Genomic DNA, 23,770 nt, shown 5'->3' on the forward strand with positions numbered 1-23,770 from the left:
ACCATCCATGCTAAGACACATCAATTCCATCTACAAAACAAGGAAGGATTCACTTCCTTCTCCTCAAACCACTCTAGATGCATCTACTAGACAAGAAATTACATCCTAAGGAGATACCCAAGAAAAAAAAGTCATGAGCTCTCAAAGAGGCCCTCACACTCACCCAATCACAATATCAACGATGTGGCAAATATACATATAGATATCCCAATGTTTAAATATGGGCTTTGATACCAGATGTAATGCCCCACTTGGAGATCCTTCGAACACAAAGATTTTATGTACTAGATAATTTTTTTCTTAAGATAAATTACTTAACATAAAGTTTCCAAGTCCAGGAATGAAACATCAATACTAGATAATAAAAATGGAATATGGTTAAGCTCACATGTTCACTTACAAAAGTGGAAGTCTTACAAAAACATCTAAAGATATCCATGCACTAAACCATCACTTACAACTAAAAATCAAATGAATTAGGAGAATACACAAGGAGAGATGTTCTTTTGAATCCCTTAAGAACAAGTTCCTAGCATGGTTAAACATAAAAGTCCATTTCAAACTAACCATGTCATAATCAATAATTATAAGCAGAGACTCTCAAATGGTCATGCACAAGATGAGGGCTCAAGGTGAAAACCACTCATCTACTAGACACCATACTAAAAGGAAAATGTTTAATCCTAAAATTAGCTATGTCTGGAATCCTGAAGCACTAAAATCTGACTAAGGTTGAATTCCTTAAGCCCTAAAATTTTCTAGAATCTTTATCTTAACTTGTAGAGGTCTAGAACCTATCTCAAATGAATCTCCACATATATAGAATATATCTTAACTATAAGGAATGAAATATATACCAATTTAAGTATATGGAATTAAATATACACCAAATTATGCTTTAATGATATGTTTCATTCACCTCACCTGATCTATTTTAATATGGGGAGGCACATGACCCAAAAGGGTAATCAAAACTCTATTTCATGTATCCTCAAAGTGTGTGCAAATAATCATTGTTTTCCATGCAAGGAAACAACCAAGATGCTCGCACAAGTTAGGATTTTCCTTTATGAGAGTTTCCCAAAAAGCCCTATGAGTTTCCCCATCTATCATGGGAGGAAGTACACACTCCTAAGAGGTAATGCATGCTCACATGAGTGAATGTATTCTTGTGTGAGAGAATACATTCTCATGCAAGATATTGCACTTCCCATGTGAGAAACACTAACAATGCATCAACAAGGCAAGAAGAAAATTCATAAAAATATGAAACCTCTACATCAAGGAGTACCAGATCCACATAATTTTAGGGATGATTCTTCAAGAGAACAAAAGTAGATCTAATAACTTGAATAAAACTAAAATACACATTGCAATAACTTACATCCATCTAATCTATGAAATGAGCATAAGAAACATCGTAGTGAAATGAATCTATCAAAGAGATATAACCAAATAAAATCAACTTTTCTCCTTTCCTCCCTACCATAATATCATCATGAGGACTCAAGGGCCCTAACCATACCCTTAAGTGTGAATCTCAAACTGCTAACAAGATAGTTGGATTTGTCTCATGTGATCGTTCTTACCAATAAACATCATAAGGATAAGTACAACCAATATGCTAATCTACCAATAGCATCACTAACTAAAGCAATGGTGAGGACGTGTAGGATCATGGTCAACCAAACTATGGCCTCAAGTGAAAATGAAAAATCAACAAATCATGGTTATGTTAACTTGACATGCAAATTTCAACTTGTTCTAAATTTTCTATCAAAAAGTTGAGATAAAATAATCTCTACAAAATATAATTTAGTTTCTAATCTACTAGACTTTATCTGAAAACAATAAAAATTGATTGGTCCAAAACTATAATTTTTAATGCAATAGTACAAAGAGTTTAGGAAAAAAATACGAAGTAGACGTATGTTTGACCACCTTACTCAAAATCAAATGATAATAATTTTAAATAAGATTCTAGATATAAGAATTAGATTCATTCAAAGATGTGACACATATTTTCTAGTATTTTTATTCTAAATAAATAAATAATTATTATTTTTTATGATAGTATTTTTGGAATAAAAAAATTCTTGTGTCTGACAACCTTAAGTAATTCAAAACTCTACAAAATTTAAATTTTCTTTTCTATTTTCCTTATAGTAGAAGAAGCATCAAAAGTGGTGCATCTTTTCAATTTTAAAAATGTTGTACCATTTCAAAGTTATAATTTTATCTTTTCTTTTATCTCTTTTTTTTCTTTTATTTTTTTATTTTTTTATTTTTTTAAATCAATGTATCAATCAACACTTTATACATAATTCCATTATAAAAATAACTAATAATTGCTTACTAAACATGTAATTTGATAGACATTACATTTATGGAAAGCTAAGAACATTCTTAAGAAACCATTTTCATTTCATCAAATTTGGGTGAAAATAAAGTTGTTAGCTACCAAAAATATGTTTTTGAGACATTTTTTATGTTGATCATGTAGGGGGTAAAAGTACAAAGCTGTGTCACCTTTTAGGTTGACTTATCGGAATGACTAAATTTGAATATTTCTATCTAAAAGTCATTTTTGTTAAAACATATGATCTAGATAAATTCATTCTAGCTAAGTTATATATGGTTTCACACTTTTCTAATTACCAATGTCTATTAAATGCATGTTTTATACTAGTTTGTATCCAATTACTAAAGAAATGAAATTATTTTAGAAAAGTGGCATTTCAGTAACTCTTATTATTTTTCATCATATTTTTTTAATAACATATAAACACCATTTTATAGAGCTCAGAGTTGAGAATATTCTCATATAGAGTTTATAGTGTTTTAATTAGATATATTATATTATTATTAAAAAATTCTACAGGCACGTAATTTAACACTCAAAAAGATGTTAGTTTTGAGAAAGGAAAAATATTAAATCATATTAAAAAATTAAAAAATTATATGACATCCTAGAGGAGAGAGTTATCTTCTAGAATGTATAATTATTCTCTTGATGATATTAGATTTATTTTGAAAAATGTGATGGGAGTGAAAACTATTGATTTCAGGTGAGTTGAAATTTGAATCATTATAAAAGAGAAAATATAGGTCTAAAGCTGATTTGTGTCTTTGATTGTTCTATCTATTTATGTTATCTATACCATAGTATGAGATCAAAAGGAAATAAGTTAATTTCCATGACATAGTTTTGTGGTGGGAACTAGACCCCTAATTTTCAGCATCTTTTAGCAGCTAAAAAATTGTCTATAAACAATTCATACTCAAAATAATTATTAAAAATTACAATCATAATATTCATCGATTTCTACACATTTCATTAGCTTACTTCATTTTAAAATTCAAAATAATAATGCCAATTTTATGTCACTAAAGATGGACAGTTATACTTTTGTTAGCCTTTTCCTTTACAAAAGGGTGACACAGGTTTGTGCTTTTACCTAGGGTTGCTATCCAAAGATATAATAGGCCTTATAAAGGTATCGATTTTTGGGTTTGGTTTTAGGAGGCATGGGGGAAAATTTGGAACAAATTTTGAAATGCTTTGTGGCATTTCAGAACTACAAACTTTTTAGGTTGCCACTTTTTCACACACAATGATCTTGCACATACCCTAGTAAGAAGTCTCAACTAACCAATATGATACAACAGCATGAAATATGAATTCATCTAGCAATATACTAGACATCATCTAAACATGATATCAAATACATCCAAAGTAAAAACATAAATCATAAAAGAACATACTTTGAATACACTGAAGTACAATATCCTCAAACTAGAAGTAGACAATATTTGTACACTAGTCCCCAATAGCAGTATAGGTAGCTATGCATTGCAACCATTTCCTACTGATATTTCCACTTCCACCATGATCATGGAGATAATGACCCAACCATAATCACATAAGACAAAAAAAATGCAAATGACACCATTCTCCTATGCAAAATTACTTTGAAAGAGACCTAAATTTTTTGACAAATAATAAAGACATATGGATGTGTTATGACTAAATGTTAAATGTCGATAATTGTAAGGTTTTCTTTATCAACTCCTTCCCTACAATGGAATGTAATCTATGTAGAACATTGGGATATAGAAAGGGGAACTTCCCTTCCAAATATCTTGTCATTGAATTAGAAAAAGAGGTCAGGAAAACAAAGAATTACAACCTCATTTCTCCAAAATTCTATAAATGAAAATTTCGAAAGGTAAACCATGATATAAGTGTTGAAAATAGATTGATACAAGTATGAGAATGTGTTTCAATCATTGTTTTGTCACTGACAAAAAACCTACTACTTGTTGGTAAGAAAAATACTTAGATGATTTGAGTACTATCATTTGTTTGATTAATGAGGAGTTTTGATCAAATGAGATAGCAATAGCACCTAGAGGAAAGGTTGAGTTATGGTATGGAAAAATGACTATATTGTTGGCAATATGTCCAATCAATAAATAAAGTAACTCATGGTTGTCATTTATGGAAACATATTTGTTTTGCAGATTAATCTCATTTAGTTGAAGAAGAAAATTGTCTATGTATTAGATAGTGTTACAACAAGACAATTTTGATGATAACAAAATATTCCCTTGGAATATTCTCTTGCATAGTTGACCAAAGATGCATGAAATCATAAGGATGATGTATTCTAGTGCACATGTCCGTATAGTCAACCAAACTCAAGTTATGATGAACGTAGTGATGTAGTGTTGACATAGTACAGAATAGAGCATATCAGTAGAATATATTTAACAATTTGATTTATTGTTTTAAGTTATTGAGTCAATTCTAATGATGTTATATGAGCTAACTAAAGAAGAATTCACTAAAATGTTAAATATAAATAAAGCATTTTATTTGTGAAGTTAAAGTGTGTGTTATGAGTTGTAAAAAAGGTGAAAGTGAATGATTTAGTAATTAGTTGATGCAAAGCCAATATGATCTTGTGAATGTGACACTTTGATATGTGATGTGAAGATCTGATGTAGATAGATATATACGTAGTCACTATTGTGTGAAGAATCATCAATAAGAAGGTTTGTGCAATACAAAAAACAAGTCAGTATTGTATGTATACTTATTTCTTGAAGAACTTATTATATAGTTGCATGTTAGGGCAATGGGCTCTTCTTGCAAAATTTTTTATATGATCCACCAACCCCTAATAAGGTTGAGGCTTCTAACAAGGCCTAAGTCTCCTAACAAGGACTTGAGACACTATACATGCTTCATAGACTCCTAATAGGGTCAATATCCTTAACCGCATTATTATATATAGTGAATCATCTAGTGGGTTCCATCCCCATCAAGCTTTTCACTTGGCCAGGGTTTCCCTAGTTAAAAAAATATGGTGTTATGATCTCTCTTTGTGTATGGCTATTTACATTGCTCAACACTATTGGTCTATTTTCTTATGCACATCATAAAGTGATTAATAATATTTAGTTGTGGTTAAAAGGATTGATAATCCTAATTCACCCCCCCTCTTAGTATTATCTATTTCTAACAATTGGTATTAGAGCCTAATTATTAAAAAAAGGCTTAACAACTTGAATAAGATCCCTATGGATATGGAACAATTAAAGAAAAATCTTGAAGAAGCACTTCAATAGATTGATCTTCTTACTGATGAAAGAGACGGCCTTAAAGATAAATACAAGGATGCTAAAGTCTACATTGGTGAATTAAAGGACAAGATAAATAACCTAAATTAGAAAGAATCTAATAATCAAACCAATGATGATGATATTGAAGATCTAAAGAACGAAAATGAGATCTTAAAACATGAGTTAAAGATAGTTGAACTTAAGCTGAGTCTCATGAAAAATGGAGGAAAGGTTGACTCTGAGATAAAAGTTGAAAATGCAGATCTAAGATCCTAGTTGAGCAATGTATCATCACTACTAGAATCTATCAAATTAGAACATGTAGAATTAGAGAAATATAACACCATTGTGGAAGGTGGGTTATTACAAACCAAGCAGCAACTTGAGAAATTATATACCAACAATGATAAAATTTAAGAACAAATATGTATGCAAAGACCCAGTTATGATAAGACTGGACATGGATTCTTTCTTGGTCAATCCACCAAGAAAATTGTTGAAACAAAAGAACCTATTACTCCTAAAGTCAATAAAGACCTAAGAAAGAAAAATAATACATCGAAAGACAAAGTGAATATTTCCCACTCTGAGAAAGTCAAAGAATCTGATCAAGATATGAATACCAAAAGAAAGGAATCTTTTGCTTGGTGTGATGAACCTAAAGACACTAAAGTTAATAGTAAAGGTAAGTCTTTTAAATCTATTTCTAAATTCTATTGTCATAATTGTCATGGATATGGTCATTCTACAATAGATTATAAAAAACCTATATTTAATAATGATAATGCAAATAGTAGGATGCATATGAATGCTAACCATGTAAGAACTAGAAGAGGATCTCACAGTAGTGAAAGTGGAGAAAGAAGATTTTTCTATAGATGCAACAATCATGGACACATCGCAAGGAATTGCAGAACACCTAATGACAAACTGAATGAATAGAAAAGAGATGTACCTGTATGTTAGTTTTGCAACAACTTGGACACACAACAAGGTTTTGCAAAATGGGTAGAAGAGATCTAAATAGGAATCACAATTATAAAAGAAACAATAGAAGAAATGAAGTAAAAAAATAGTCAAATGAATTGAAGGATTCATTTGTGAAGGAAAAGGAACTAGAAAGCTCTCATATAGCTATAGACGATGTACTTGACAAGACAATGAGGTCACTCATTGTTAGTGATTTTCTTACTAGAATTAAGCATTCTTAGTGGAATAGAGTATCAATTATTGATAACTGATGCTAGAGAAGGTATTAAGGGTTAGACAATTGAAAGAAGGTAGTAGACATTGGGAGAAGTTTATAGTAAAGTGTGCATTAACTGATATGATCATGATGAGGATATATGTAAAGATCAAACTCTCTATTGCACAAAGACAGTACACTGAACTAGTGGAAGATAAAAAATTATTGAAAAATACATATTATGGAAGATTTATAGGACTCAGATTGACTTGCACACATAATTTTGTTGTACAAAGTTTATGAGAAATATTGAAGCAATATTTGGAGAATTAAAAAACCCTAAAGAATGTGAAGTCATCGAAAACCCTAGTATGCTTAATCAAGGTATTTTTCTAAATTTTTGAGAAAAAATTCTTCAAGAATGGCAAGGCAAGAAGTTTGTAATGTAAGAAACAGGCCTAGGTATTATTTTAACAGACACCCATTTGTTTCTTTTCTCGATGACCCCATTGGAGCATTTTTGCAAGTTCTAGAAAATGTTCTTCATGTGGAAGATATCAAAGGATATATCCATTGCAAGATTGAAAGTATAGGTGACTCTAAAATCCACAAGGAATTAGAAAAGGTGTGCAATAATGATTTATTGTTGAAATCCAAACACATATATCTAGAACATCTTAACCTTGTTAAGCATATGTTCTACACGGATTTTAATAATAACAATTGGACAAGAATTATTCTTAACAGAGTACATGATGATCTTCTATGACTAGGAGATTCTATCATTAGCATTGATAATGACCTAATTCACAAGGTCATGGGATTGAGAAATCAGGACAACAATCTAGTAAATATCAAAAATGTGTGCAAAATTCTTTAGGCAAATCTCAACACATATTTTGGTGAAAGGAACATGAAGGTCAACTCAATCCGAGATGATGGAGTGAGACTTATTTGAAATTTTTTGGGTTACAAGTATAACCATGGATCAAGAATTGATTCAATCCCTGTAGGATTCCTACATGTAGCTTACCTAGCTATAAGAGGTGAAGAAGTGAACATGTGTGATATTATTAGAAAAAAACTATTGGATAATATCTTGAGAATCAAGAAGTCAAAGAAGTGAAATATTTAGATTTCAATCTCTTCTAACACATATATTCTTCTATGGTATCAAGAAGTTTTTTGGTATTACAATTTGAAATGAAAATGAGTGCGCAATGCTACAAATCACTCAAGCTTATAGATCAAGATCTGAAGCAACTAGAGATAGTGATTTGGATAGATTAATAAAAGAATTTGAGATGGAAATGAAGAAGTGGTATAGAATACCTCCAACACTTATAGAGAAGTACAAAGATGAAATATCTTTATGGTTGAAACAAACTTTACACGTATGGGGGTAATAGTTGATCAAGTGAAATTTATTGAACCTATGGGATATGAAATGAGTGAGGACTTGATTGAAGGGTATGCATAGATAATCCTTCACTTTGAAGTTGATTCTAACTATCCAAGATGGGGAACATATTTAGAGAGAATGAAAGAGGTAAAAACCAGTCAAATTATGGACTCCAAGAAAAAGGTGGAGAAAGTTAATGATTCCATCTTGAAGGAATTTGGAATGTCAAGGAAAGAGTTTGATGAGGCTAAGGGGATCGCTATGGAAATGAAAGCTAGTGGCCAAGCTAAGCTCTTAACCCCTACACCCATTGTTATGGCAAGACCTACTAAGGAGGTCATAGTTGTCCAAAAAGTGCATAGACTCCTTCTATGTCCTTTGTAGCAATTGTCAGAACCAACCACCAAGAAAACTAGTGAAGATAGAGGAAACATTTGTAACAAGAAAGTCTACAAGGACTTCAACCCCTCCTAAAGGGAGAGTAAAGAAAACAATCAGTCCCCCAAGAAAAAGGAGAAGAACTCTTCAGATAAGCTCATTTGAGTCTAATAAAGAAACTAGGGACAAACTAGTTGAAGTAGCTGATTAGGAGGCCAAGACATCAATAGGACGTAAAGCATGAAAGCCTAAGGTAGAAAACCTTAACATGAAAATTATTAATGATAACAATTTTGTACAGTTGAATAGTTATTATGGTTTATATAATAACATGGATAGGAGATAGCTAGAAAATGTTGTAGTTAGAAATATGATTTTGAAGGATAAGAGTTTTTGAGACCATCAAATGGAAAATACCTAAAGATTTGTACAATAGAATGCTGAATAGGAAAAACAAAGCTATAAAAGAGGATGAGCAGATAAGAATAAACATGATTAGAAAATTATGTACCATAAATGGTGAAGAAGACATAAAAGAAATTTTGAAAGGTATAGCACCATTACTAAGGCATAGGAAAAAATGCATTCTTATTATGGGAGGGAATTATGAGGAAATCAATAAAGAAACTTAGGAGGCTATAGTTTCTTTCATGAGCACTATGCCTAAGGACAATGTGCAGACTAAGAAGGCAAGTTAGATGCCTTGAGACAGTGCGTAGATGCCTAAAGTAAGTGTGCAGATGCCTAGAGATAGTGCATAGACATAAGAGGCAAGTAAGAAGCCTGAAGTAAGTGTGCAGTCAGTAGAAGCTAGTCAAGCACCCAAGGAGAGTGTGGAGATAAAGAAGGATAGTCCTATAGCTTATAGCCCTCCTCATGGTACTGAACCAGTAGCTACACCAAGCTCTCCTCCATAGATCACCATTGGTGGTGACTCTATGCAAGTAGACAACACCAAAGTGACTATTGATAAATTAGAAGATCCATTCAAGGATTTTGGTGCCAACATTGTTGGCAATATTGTAGATTACAATAGCTTTGATAATGAAGAGGATCAAAATACTACTGAAGAAGCTACATAGAAGATGGAAACTAGTACTATAGTAGGTGCCATAAGTGTGCCTTTTATAGGAAGAATAATAGTAGGAACTTCCACTCCTCCTACCAAAATAGTAGCAGGAGCAGATCCAGCTCAATCTAATGAAGAAGATGAGGTGAAGAACCTTATATCTTCTCTGAGAAAACTTCTTGAAAAGAAGAAATCAGTCAAGTCACTTGAGAGGATTTCGACCATAGTTTTGGAGAATACGGAGAAGGTTATAAGCCTTGTTGACACCCCTAGCTGATATTCAATAGTGTACAACAATTTTGTGCAAGGCTTTTGATGATGATTTTTCTACACTAATGAATGTGGCTACCATTCAAGCACAGATTGAGCATGATGGTAAACTTCTAAACACCATGTGCACTAATATAAGGAATGATATAGAAACTCTAAATATTTGTATTAAAGAACTAAGGTAGTGCATAGAGGAAGGAAAATAGGTATATGCTAAGTGTAACCTAGCATATATTTGTCTAAAAAAAATGATGAGCAGATCAAAGAAAAAGTGACTAAGCTTTAGACATTCATTGAAATCTTTTTGAAGTAGAATTAGAAAGTAGACTCCACTGAACCTACTATAAAGTTACTTCATGATAATATAAGGGAAATGAAAGAGGAGAAGGAGAAAGTTCTACAAAGGTTCACCCTCTTAAGAGCACATTTATTCCCTCAGAAACATTACTAAAAGACCAATTGCAAGAATGTGTGTCTGCAAAATCTTCATATGACAAGTTTGTGGCTACAGACCTCAATGCAACAAAATTGGTAGCATAAGCTCTATGTACACTTATCAGTGTATCTAATGCACTAAAGAACAAATGGAAGAAACAATTTGATTAGTTAAAGACAAATTTCAGTGATTGTCTTTCCAAATTTTGACATGCAACTACCAAATTTTGATAATCTTTGATACTTTTGTCATTGATGTCAAAGGGGGAGAATATGTGGAAAATTGTATTGTAAATAATTGTAATATGTATATAAGGGGGAGCAATAAGTTGCAATAGGAAGTGATAGGAAATGTAATCTATCATAACATAAATACACGTGTCTTTTATGTTTTGTGTTATGGCTATTTGTTTTGATTGGCATGATAGTATGTTTGGGACTTAGTCAATTTTCCAAAATGTTGCCATCAATGCCAGAGGGGGAGATTGTTGGAAATATGTCCAATCAATTAGGTAAAGTAAGTAATGGTTATCATTTATGGAACTATTTTTTTTTTGCAAATTAACCTCATTCAGTTGTAGAAGAAAATTGTCTAAGTATCAAATAGTGTTACAATAGAAGGACAGTTTTGATGATAACAAAATATTCCCTCAAAATATTCTCTTGCATAGTTGACCAGAGATGCATGACATCATAAGGATGATGTATGCCTATGTGCATGTTTGTATTGTCTACCAAACTTGAGTTATGATGAATATAATGATGTAGTCCTGACACAGTGCAAAATAGATCATATCAGAAAAATATGTTTAACGATTTGATTTATTGTTTTAAGTTATTGAGATGACTCTACTGATGTTATATGAGCCAACTAAAGAAGAATTCACTAAGATGTTGCATATAAATAAAGTATTTTATTTGTGAAGTTAAAGTGTGTGTTGTGAGTTGTAAAAAAGGTGAAAGTGAATGATTTAGTAATCAGTTGATGCAAAGTTGATATGATATTGTGAAATTAGATAAAAAGTGAATGCGACACTTTGATATGTGATGCAAAGATTTGATGTAGATTGATATATGCATAGTCACTATTGTGTGAAGAACCATCAATCAGAAGGTTTGTGCAATACAAAAAACAAGTTAGTATTATATGTATACTTATTTCTTGAAGAACTTATTGTATAGTTCCATGTTAGGGTAGTGAGCTCTTCTTGCACACATTTGTATATGATCCACAACTCCTAATAGGGTTGAAGAAACTCCTAACAAGGTTGAGACTTCTAACAAGGCCTAAGTCTTTTAATAGGTACTTGAGACACTATACATGCTTCATAGACTCTTAATAGGGTCAATATCCTTAATCGAATTCTTATATATAGTGAATCATCTAATGGGTTCCATCCCCACCAGGGTTTTCCCTTGGCCAAGGTTTCCCCAGTTAACAAAATATGGTGTTATGATCTCTCTTTGTGTATGGTTGTTTACATTTCTCAACACTACTGGTTTATTTTCTTATGCACATCATAAAGTGATTAATAATATTCAGTTGTGGTTAAAAGGGTTGAGAATATTGATTCACCCCCCCTCTTAGTATTATATATTTCTAACATATAAAGATCACTTAAGATAGTGATAACATAGTGGATTGACTATCTAGATAAGGTTGCAAAGGATGGATACACTAATTAAGTTAAGAAGGGCAAGTAAAATGAATTGAGCCTACTAAGCTTAACAATCTATATAGTATTTACAAAGCAATGTTAGTGCAAGATGAATAGAAAATTGGTTGGAGATGAGAAAAGTCAAATTTTAGTGTATACCAAGTGATACAGTGTAAGTTGAGTCAAGTTTAGTTGATGCTGAGCACTAGTTAACATTAGTTCATTTTGAGTGATTTGATAGTGGATTTTATGAAATGGAGTATGTACTAAGTATCATGAGAAAAATAAAGCTAAGTGACAACATTATGAGAATGATCATGAATTCGAGCAATCTAAGCTGATAAGTTTGTTTTCTTAAATTTTGTGAAGCATGTGGAAGATAAGCTTGATGAGTTGGTGGCACAAAATTTAAAATAAACTATTTTGTGGTGAGTGCAAAGAGGATTGAAGGAGAAGTTTTGAGAAGGGAATAAAATGAAAATATGGGTAGATTCATTGAATCCTCCCTAATCCTACCTAACCCTAAAATTGATGATAGAGGTTGAATGAAAAAAGATCTATATTTTCTATTAATAGAGATGGCTGGTTAGAAGCAAAATTTTTCATGTGTGAGAACCTAAGGAAGACAAGGAGTCCAAGGTATTGCTTCGTTTAGTGACCAAATAGAAGAGAATTTTTTTAGCAAGAAAAGAAAGAAGGCTTAAGGGTATGGATTCTTGAAGGGTGAAAAAGCCATCAGAGCTGAAGTGTATGAAATCCAAGAAAAATGAAGGATTGAAATAGAGATCTATTATATGAAAAGTGAAGTTGTAAGTTGTAATCATATCAATCCTTATTGTTACGTTATAATCCTTGTAACCATCTAGGGTAAATCCTTTGGATTAAGGTTGACCAAATACTCATCCATAAATCCTTTAATTGGGTGAAAATCCAAGTGAATGATCTAAAGTCCTCTAACAAGGCTCACTCCTAATAGGGTGATTGGAATCCTCTAACCAAGTCACATTTAATAGTGTGTATTATAACCTTTAATAGGGTTGGCCTTTCATAGGACATCACTTCAGAAGAGTGAAAAAGACTATCATGTTACTATTAGTTTTTCCTAGATTGGTTTTCCACATAAAGTCATTTTGTCAAATGTTTTATTGAATATATTATGTTTCATTCTTACATTTATGCAATGTTGACTTGACAGTATCATAGAAGTTGAAGTGATTGTATAATGTAATGGATGCATGCATGATGAATATGTCTTTTGGATATGGATTCACTAAGCTATGAAAAGTTTTATTTGTACATCTAGACCTTGGATAACTGATTCACCCCCCCCTCTCAATTATTTTAAACAATTCCAACAATTGGTATCGGCGCCATCTGTTTAAGAGGATTAGTTTGAAGGCACTAGAAGCAAAAAGATCAAGATGTCAGAAAGAGAGGTATCCAAGCTTAATCAAGATAACTTTCCTACATGGAAAATTCTAATGAAGTTATACTTAGGAGGTCTAAGAGATCATGCACAATCTACAATTTCTACTAAGAATCTTGATCCTACTAGATCCCTTATTATTGAAGATCTGAAAAAGAAGAAAGAACACAAGCAGACAATGTTCGAGATTGAGCTATGCTAAATTATGTCAAGTTTGATGACATAAAGGGTTGTGATAGTGCAAATAAAATTTTGGATTCTCTTCACATTGTTTATGGAGGAGACACAAATGTACTAACAACCAAATCTAAAAGTCTTAGAGGTAAGTTTGATGATATGAGTATGCAAGAAGGTGAGAATGTTGTTCAATATTTCTTTAGGATAAAAGATGTTGTTAATGCCATAAGAGGATCTACCAGTAAGATAGATGATGAGATTATACTAAGAAAATATTTGAGAATGTTGTTACTCATCTATGCTATTAGATTTTTTGCAATACAAGAACTAAGATGTATATCAGGTTCTAATCTGACTCTTAAAGGTCTGGTAGGTGGGCTCACTACTTTTGTGCTATCTAATTTTGATAACTTCAAATTTGACAATGTTGAATTTAATTTCAAAGGTAAGTTGTCATTGAAGGAACCTAATGAGAAGAAGAAGAAGAAGAAGAAGCTAAAGTATGTTTCCAATGATAGTGATATAAATGAGGAGGATGTAGAACACCTTGAAGCACTTCTAGCAATGAGATTTCATAAAGATAAAGGAAAATTCAAAGGTAAGTTACCTATCATGTGATTCAATTGCAATGAGGTTGGTCATATTGCTGCTAGATTTCCAAAGAAGAAGAATTACAAAGGTGGAGACAAGTACAAAAGTAGAAGAGATGAAGATAACAAAGATTACAAAGACCAAGGCAAGAAGTCTTGCTACATTGCTGAAGAGAAAACCAAAGATGGATTAGACGATGATGATGATGAAGTGGTATATGTTGCAATGAAGGATGATTTTGATGAAGATAAGGAAACTTCACTAGTGTCTTGTGTGAACAAGAATGACAGATGGATCATTGAAAGTGGGTGTTCACATCACATGATTGGAGATAAAATACTTAAGTTCATTACCTTGAATTATTATGATGGAAATAGTGTAAGGTTTGGTAATAATGCACCCTATTTGATAAAAGGAAAAAGTTCTGTCAAACTCACAAAAAAGATTTTATGTGACAATGCTTATTATTTTGAAGGACTTAACTATAATTTTTTGAGTGTGTAACAACTAAATAGTTCAAGCTTTTCAGGTTGATTTTGAGAACATAATTGCTAAGATATATGATATTGACAAAAAACTACTAGGAAAAGCTGATCAAACTAGAGGTAATCTATTTTATCTTGATATGGATGATGCTACTTGTCTAGATGTAGAATTTGATGATGTGTGGTTATGGCACAAGAGGATACATCATGCTAATTTTGAAGAAACCTTAAAAAGTAACAAAGTGAAGTTTTAAGAGTAAGAATCATACCTCTAAATGAATTTTGGAGATTTTTCATATTGACTTGTGTGAACCAATTGATGTACAAAGATACAAAGGTGACAAGTACATTATGCTATTTCTTGATAACAATTCTAGGATGATGACAATTATGTTTCTAAAATAGAAATTTGATGCTTTCCAAAAATTTAAGTGTTACTTAGCAAGAGTTGAGAAGGAAATAGGTAAAAGTCTAAAATTATTGAGATTTGACAGAGCAAGAGAATTTATAGGAGTAAAGTGATGAAATAATACATTGAAGATATTAAGAAAAATAAGACATGGACTCTAGTTCCTTTACCAGAAGATAAAAATGTGATTGGCACCAAGTGGTTGTATAGAAACAAGTTAGATGAAAATGATGAAGTCACAAGGAATAAGGTAAGACTAGTTTGCAAGGGGTATGCACAAGAAGAAGGGATTGACTATGGAGAAATATTCACTCATGTTGAAAGATTGGAAGGAGTAAGAACTTTTCTTGCTTACTTTTCATACAAAGGTTTTAAATTTTATTAAATGGATATTAAATCTACATTTTTGAATTGTATATTGGAAGAAGAGGCTTATATAGAATTGCCAAAAGGATTTGTTGATGCCAACAACAAAAAAATGGTATGTAGACTACACAAATCTTTATATGGTTTGAAACATGCACCAAGAGTATGGTATGAACTTGGCTTCACAATTATCTTGTGAAGATTGGATTTGAGAGGACTGATGATAACAACAATTTGTACTTGAAGACAAAGAAAGGAAAATATATTGTACTATCTAAAATTTTTGTTGGTGATATCATATTTGGAGTTCAAGCTACTTTATGTAAAGCTTTTGTAAATGAAATGAAGAAAGAATTTGAGATGTCTATGTTTGGAGAGATCAAGTTATTTATGGGTTTGTAATTACATCAGATGAAATATGGTATATACACCACTCAGTCAAATATGTAAAGGAGATACTAAAAACTTTTCGATTGAAATATTCCAAGCCACTAAGCACACCTTTGATAATAGGACACAAATTGTCAAAGAATGATGATTCAGCTGAGGTGAATCAAACATTATATAGGTCTATGATTGACAAATAACAATATGTAGTACATAGTAGACTTCATATTACATTATCTATTGGAATAGTTGCAAGATTCTCTACTAATCCTAGGAAGAATCATTTGATGGTTGTTAAGAGAATAATGAGATATCTGAAAGGAACAAAAGACTATGGTCTATACTACAAGAAAAATGAAAAATTTAAATTGAGAGCCTACATTGATGGTTGTTAGGTTGGAAATATTGATGATAGAAAGAGCGCTAGTGGAAGAGAATTTTTCTTAGGAAAAGATTGGTTACATGGACTAGCAAGAAGAAAAACTACACATCTCAATCTACTGCTAAAGTTGAAAATGTTGTTGCTATAGTAAATTGTACAAACATTGTATAGATCAAACAACTACTCAAAGGTGTAAAGGAAGAAATTAATAAATTTGTGATATTGTGATAACAAAAGTGCTTTACATATATCAAAGAATCAGGTAATGCACACAAAAACTAAGCACATTCCAATCAAGTATCATTACTTGAGAGAGTTAGTTCAAGATAAATAGGTAAAGATTGAATATGTGAATACAAAAGAGTAAATATCTTATATCTTCACAAAATCATTACCAAAGGATGCTCGTGAGTATCTAAGAGGTAAACTAGGGGTGATACCCCTATCCAAGGCTATTTAAGAAGCATGAGAAGTGCCCTACATTAAATAGGATGATTGACATATATTACACATTGATGAAGTGAATCTTACTTTAGGAGCTGCCTAAAGTAATTAAAGTGCAAAAGCTATAAATAGGTCTCAAGCTAGGTGATAGAGGGAGAAACTAAAAATGTTCATATATGCATATTAAGATGCCAAGTCTTTTACATTGTTGTAAAAGAGGGAGATATTTGGTGGAGATATTGGTGGAGATATTATATAGATAGAAGAAACATGGAATGTCTAATCAGAGGGAGATAGTGTAATTTTTGATTACTATAGAGTAAGAAATGATTACATCTACCTAGTAAGAGGGAGATAGTATTGAGGGAGATATAAGAAGTGATCAAGAAGGAGTCATAAGGACGAGTTGATTGTCTATTGATTAGAATAGAATTTTGTAACCTATACAAAAGATGAAAGCTGTTGATAGAGGGAGAGATTTCAATATAGGGAATTGTTTTATTTTTTGTATTTTTATTGATTGTACTATACTCATTTTCCATCAATGTTAGAGAGGGAGCTCATTGAAAAAAAATTGATACAAGTACAAGAATTTTTTTCAATCATTAGTTTGTCACTGATGTCAGACCTATTACTTAGATGATTTGAGTACTATCATTTGTTTGATTAATGAGGAGGTTTTGATTAAATGAGGTAGCAATAGAATTTAGAGGAAAGGTTGAGTTATGGTATGAAACAAGGAGTATAAAGATAAGTTAAAACAATGATAACATATGGGATTTCTTATCTAGTTAAGGTTGCAAAGAATGGATACACTGATTACGTTTAAAAGAACAAGTATAATTAATTAAGCTTGATAAGCTTAACAATCTCCATAGTAGGTGTTGAGCAATATTAGTACAAGCCAAGAAAAAAATTAGTTGGAGCCAAGAAAAGTCAAATTTTAGTGTATGTAGAGTGATATAGTATAAGTTGAGTAAAGCTTAGTTTATGTCGAGCACCAGTAAACTTTTGTTCGTGCAAAGTGATTTTATAGTGGATGTCGAGAAATGCAGTATATGTTGAGCATCAAAAGCAAGTTAAAGGTGAGTAATACCATTATAAGAAGGATCACAAATTCGATGAATCTGAGCTAAGAAGTTTGTTTTCTTGAATTTTGTAAAGCATGTGGAAGATAAGCTTGATGAGTTGGTGGCACAAAATTCAAGATGAACCATTTTGAGAAAAATTCAAAGAGGATTGAAGGGGAAGATTCTAGAAGGGAATAGTATGAAAAGATGGATAGATTCATTGAATCCTACCTAATCCTACCTAACCATAAAATGGAAAATAGAGGTTGAAGGGAAAAAAATCTTAATTTTCTACTTATAGAGATGGTTGGTCAAAAGCAAAGGTTTTCATGTGCAAGAACCTAAGGAAGACAAGGAGTCTAAGGTATTGCTTCATTCAATAACCAAATAGAAGAGATTTATATTGGAAAGAAAAGAAAGAAGTCTTAAGTTTATAGATGCTTGAAGGGTGAACAAGCTATCAAAGCTGAAGTGTGTGAAAGCCAAGCACAATGGAGGACTACAAGAGAGATCTGTAATCTACAAAGTGAAGTTGTAAGTTGTTACCAAATCAGGCCTTACTATTACTTTCTAATCATTATACCAGTCTAGGATAAATCCTTTGGATTAAGGTTGACCAAATAGTCATTTGTAAATCCTTTAACTAGGTTACATTCAAAGTGAAATATCTAAAGTCCTCTAACAAGACTCACAACTAAAAGGGTGATTGAAATCCTCTAACTAGGTCACATTTAATAGTGTGTATTGCAACCTTTAATAGGGTTGGCCTTTCATAGGTCATCACTAAAGAAGAATGAGAATGATTAGCATGTTACTAGTGGTTTTTCCTAAATTGAGTTTCTACATAAAACCATTGTGTCAAATATATTATTGAATCTATTATGTTTCATGCTTGCAAGTTTTAGTGATTGTATGATCTAATGGATGCATGCATGATGGATATATTTTATGGAGATGGGTTAACTAGGCTATGAAAAGTTTTATTTCTACATTTTAAAGAGAGTTGAGGCCCTATGGGTACTTCCTAATAACTTAGTGGACTTAGAGGCCTTGACTGAATGATCAAATATAAGTCTAGAGATAGGCATCAAAAAGTTAATAATAAATAATCAAAAGTAACTCTCATCTTATCCTAAATTCTCTAAGGAAAAGGATCACCCATAATTGGAAACACAATTTGAAACTAGATTATGGACTAAAGATTGCCGATAAACTAAAACATAATTATTCAACATATTTAATGGGAGAGAAACAACAAAGCCAACTCTCTAGATGATACAAGAGAAGATAGAGAACATATCCTTCAAAGATAATCTCAATTGTTTTCATCTAATAATATTATTATTAGGATTGAGGAATCCTTTGTTAGTAGAATGTTTAGAGGTAGATATTTATTCTCTATCATCTCCTTCTAAGGTTTGAATTTCTTGACTCACTTTTAAGTGGGCGTCTTTTAATTTGGTTTTTTTTTTTTTTTTCCTTATGAGTCCATGCTTAGGTCCTATTCCATAGTATGCACTCCTACAATCCTAATTTGTTTCTCTAGGTTATTAGCCACTTTCTTATGACCCTGTTTGATGTTACCTTTAAGATCTCCCTTAGCATTCTCTTTTGCCTTCTTTTAGTCCCCTTAGTTAGTATTTCCTTTCTTTGTGCATAGAATTCCTCTCTTTTATCTATAGGGTAAAACTAGAACTATTGATCAAATAAATTATAATCAATTATACATTAAAATATCTCAATATTATATTTTTGCCTTCTCATTTTGTATAGTAAGATTGTTAATCACAAAATCTATGTCATCTATTTTGTGGCCTAAAAGTATCAAGAAATGTTATCACTAAAATAAAATTGGTTTAAGTATATGAAGATAATAAAAAATATTTTGAACACCCATATCAACAAGTGAAGATATCTCATGCGGATCCCAATCAATCATATTCAGCTTAAATAATTTCCCTTTAATTATGATTGAATGATCCCATTACCCATTTTAGTTTTTAAGATTGAAAGATAAATTAGAGGACATGGATCAAGAATAATTTTCATTTCTACATCAAATATAAATTGGTAAAATATTGTATTATAGACCTAACAATGATCTTGACAAAGAGCGAGTGATTGCAGGATCTACCAAAAGAACTAAGACAACATAAAACATATAACTGACAAAATTGGATATCAAGAAACAACGTGTATTGACAAATATTAGAAATAAAAGAGGGTAAATTTTCATGGAAACAAATTTGTAAAGATAAAGGAATGCCCTATCATTACACTTTGTAAAATGTTGAATGCTACATTATTAACTATAAACTTCTATATGGATGAATGTCTGGGGCAAGACTATCAGTTTTCTTGAATGTATTATTTTCTACCATTGACCACTTTGAATAGAGGAAATATGTACAAGCTCATGTATATATTTAAATTAATACAAAATATAGCTTATGCCTTTTACTAAAAAAAGAAATTTGTTTCACATTTTATTACTTTCCTACTACAAGAAATAAATAGAAATTTGATAAATTTTAACTAAGTTTTTGATGTATTAGATAGAAGCCAAAAAGGGGGGCTAACCGTGTAGTACACTAGGCTAGCAAGTAACCAATAGTTACCCCTTACTATCTAACCAATACTTTTTTGGAAATCAAAAACATCTTAACAATTAATAGCATACCAAGCCACTCCTTGGTGTCAGTATCAACCAAACTACCCATAACATGCTATTAATATGTTCAATATCTACTATAATAAAAAAATGATACAATGGGAACAATGTTCACTATTAACAATAAGATTAAAAAATAAAAAATAAACAAAGGCACACGGGCTTCTTCCCCTATTTCTCCTCCAAGTCCTCCCCTTCCTTCTCAATGACATCCTCCATGACTAGTTTTTCCTTGTCCTCCTTGATGCATTTTTGAAGCAGTGTCTTGAGCCAATCATCCGTTGGTAAGCTGTAGAGAGAGCAAGTGGTCTCACTATCTTCCCTTACTTCTTTCTCCTCCTTGTTCACTTAGCACATGATGGCATAGCACACAATTTCCTAAGGTTTGGGTAGGTACTCCCTCAAGAAGCCACCACGTATGTGAACACATTCATCCTTAGGGAGGAAGAATTTTCGTAGACCCATTTCATCTAAAACTCTATGCTATTTACACTAGCTCCTTCCCTTGAGAAACAAATAACCAAACTTCTCGACAATCTTTTCTATAATTTTGAAGACTACCCCATTAATGTTCACCTTCTTGTTATTCTAGGTATTGAAAAATTGTGGACACATATGGTCATCATACCCTTCAATGCATTCCCTAAATGACAACAATCGACCTTCTCACAAATAGACTGGGACCATGCCTTACTATTTGTGATACAGTCTTCAATCTCATCCAGTTCAATGTGATTTGTTCTAGCACCAATGTCTTCATTGAGCTCAATCACCAACCCCTTAGTTTGCATCAACATTCTCTTGTTGCACAACAAAACTTGAAAGAAAAGGAAGTGTAAGGATATAATGTTAAAACTTAACATGAGGAGATAATCAATTCCGATCATAAGATCAAAAGGAGTCACAATTTTTGACCTCCCCCCAGTTTTAGCACATGTAAATGGTACCTTTTCCATTGGTATTAAATATTGTGAGTTACAACCCTTGTGCATGGAGCTACAAACAAGGGAATTTCCATTATGTTTATTCACAATGCCCATCATTGTCAATTTTAACTCTCTAACATAATCCTTGTAGATTGTCCTCTCACCACTGTAATTAATGCTTACAATGAGGGAACCCCAAATAGAAATAATCACAAAATCTTTCAAAATATTCCTCCCTTTATAACACTTAATCCAAGGATTTTCTCACCCTCCTAGATTCATACCTATGCACCACCATTTGTACATCATCATATTAGGCCATAATGAACACATTTACTTTCTACAATCATTTGTATGGATGGTGGGGTATAGCTAACATCATCCCATTTCTTTATTCCCTCCATGTCATGTCCTATTTTGGTTAGGTCATCTTCTACTCCATTACCTTACAAATAGATGTGGGCTACATGGACTTCATGAATGCAATCCAACAACGTGCAAATAACTATTAATGTCACTTTAATCTTCCAGCTACATTTCCCTTTTCCTTTACAACATTGATAATTAAAATAGAGTCTTCCTTGATAGTGAATCTATTAATTCTTCTAGCTTTCACTATCCTATTTCCCTATAGTAGGGCCAAAGCTTCTGCTTAATTATTTGACCCCACTCCACAGTTCCCAGCATAGGAAACAACTAGCTTCCTAGTATTATCTTGAATAACACCACCAACCACAATCCTTCTAGTTATAGATGAGCCATTAATATTAAGTTTCATCCATGTTTCTAGAGAGGGGTACCAAACCATTTTATGTCTGGCAACAACTTTAGAATTTTCAAATTTGGCCACCTTCAAACTTAAGTCCCAAGAAGTAGCCCATCTTATATATTGGTCTTGTTGGGGGTTTGGAGGGGGGGGGGGGGGGGGGGGGGGGGGGGGGTGGGGGGGTAGGGGGTGTTGTGTGTGGGTTGGGGGTGGGTTCCAATGCTAGATCTCACTACATTCCTATAGGAGCCTAGTCACTTTCTAAACCAACACCGAGCTGGGAGAAGCTTTGTCCCAAAATATATGGTTGTTTCATTCCTTTCAAATTTTCCAAGACACATAGGGGGGAATGACTCTCAAGAAGGTTATGAGGTATGTGTGATTAGAGGGTCCAACATAGTTAATGAACTGATGGAGTTCCTCATTAAAGCACGATTGAATATTCCACTTAGAGAAAATATCCCTCAATACCTCTAAAGAAAAGCGACAATGTATGAGGAGGTTTTGAAAAGATTCTATTATGTTATAACATAGAACAAAATAGCTGGTTAGCTGGAATCCTTTCTTCTATAGGTTATCAATAGTGATGATGCCCTCAATTAAAGTGTTTCACCAAAAGAAATTGATCCTTGGTAGGATCTAGGGGGTCCAAAAATTCATCCACTCTCTTGTGGCTTCATCTCCCTCAAGACAACAATTATATGTAGATTTCATCTTGAATTCTCTTTAGGGGTTAGTCTCCAAACCAAAGAATCCTCCAACTGGGTGGAGGGGATAAACAAATTTTACATCTTTTCTTGGAGCTCTATAACTATTATCATCCTAGGATTGTCTCTATTATGAATTCTTTTTTGTCTTTTCCCAATGCTGATCTAGTTACAAATCAAAGTACCACATTGTTTGGTACAATAATCTCTTAGAGGTTAAAACCATGTATACATGAGGATACCATTTTGGAGCCATTGATCCCCTCCAAAATTCAATGTTATTCTCATTCATTAAGACCTAGTTAGTACCTTTCTTCAAAAATTAATGGGTGTGCATTACATTTTTCCAAATTTTTGATCCTAGGAGAAGCACATTGTTCGAAAGATGATGATGAAATGAGTCACCCCTCAGATACTTAACCTTGAAAATGTTGCACCAACTTCTCAAGGAATTCTCCAATCTCCATCCTACCTTAGATAAGAGGGACTTATTCAAATGGCCAATTCTTCTTCTAATGTTAAGACCCCCTAAGGACTTAGATCAATAGACTTTCTCCCAGCTCACCAAGCTTATTCTAGTGTTATCCATCATTCCTAACCACATAAAATTTCTTTGAACTTTTTTTAATAATATCCTTATATATACGTAGGAGTTTAAAAAGGGAGAAAAATTACATGGGTATGCCTTGTAAAGAGGTTTAGAGTAGCTGAAGTTTCTCCACAATGCTCAAGATCTTGCCTTTCTAGCCCACTAGCTTCATCTATATGCATTCCACCAACCCATTCTACTATTGTGAAGACACCTCTTTAATCATGAGAGGAATGCCTAGATAGGTGTCTAGTAAGCTCACCTCATGGTGTTCCATAATTCTAATCAGTTTGCTCCTCAGATCATTATCTTTATTTAAAAAAATAGTTTTCTTTTTTGATAATTTAT

This window comes from Cupressus sempervirens, chromosome 10 (assembly GCF_028749045.1).
Source record: "Cupressus sempervirens isolate cs-2001-9-10 chromosome 10, ASM2874904v1, whole genome shotgun sequence".
NCBI classification, from domain to species: domain Eukaryota; kingdom Viridiplantae; phylum Streptophyta; class Pinopsida; order Cupressales; family Cupressaceae; genus Cupressus; species Cupressus sempervirens.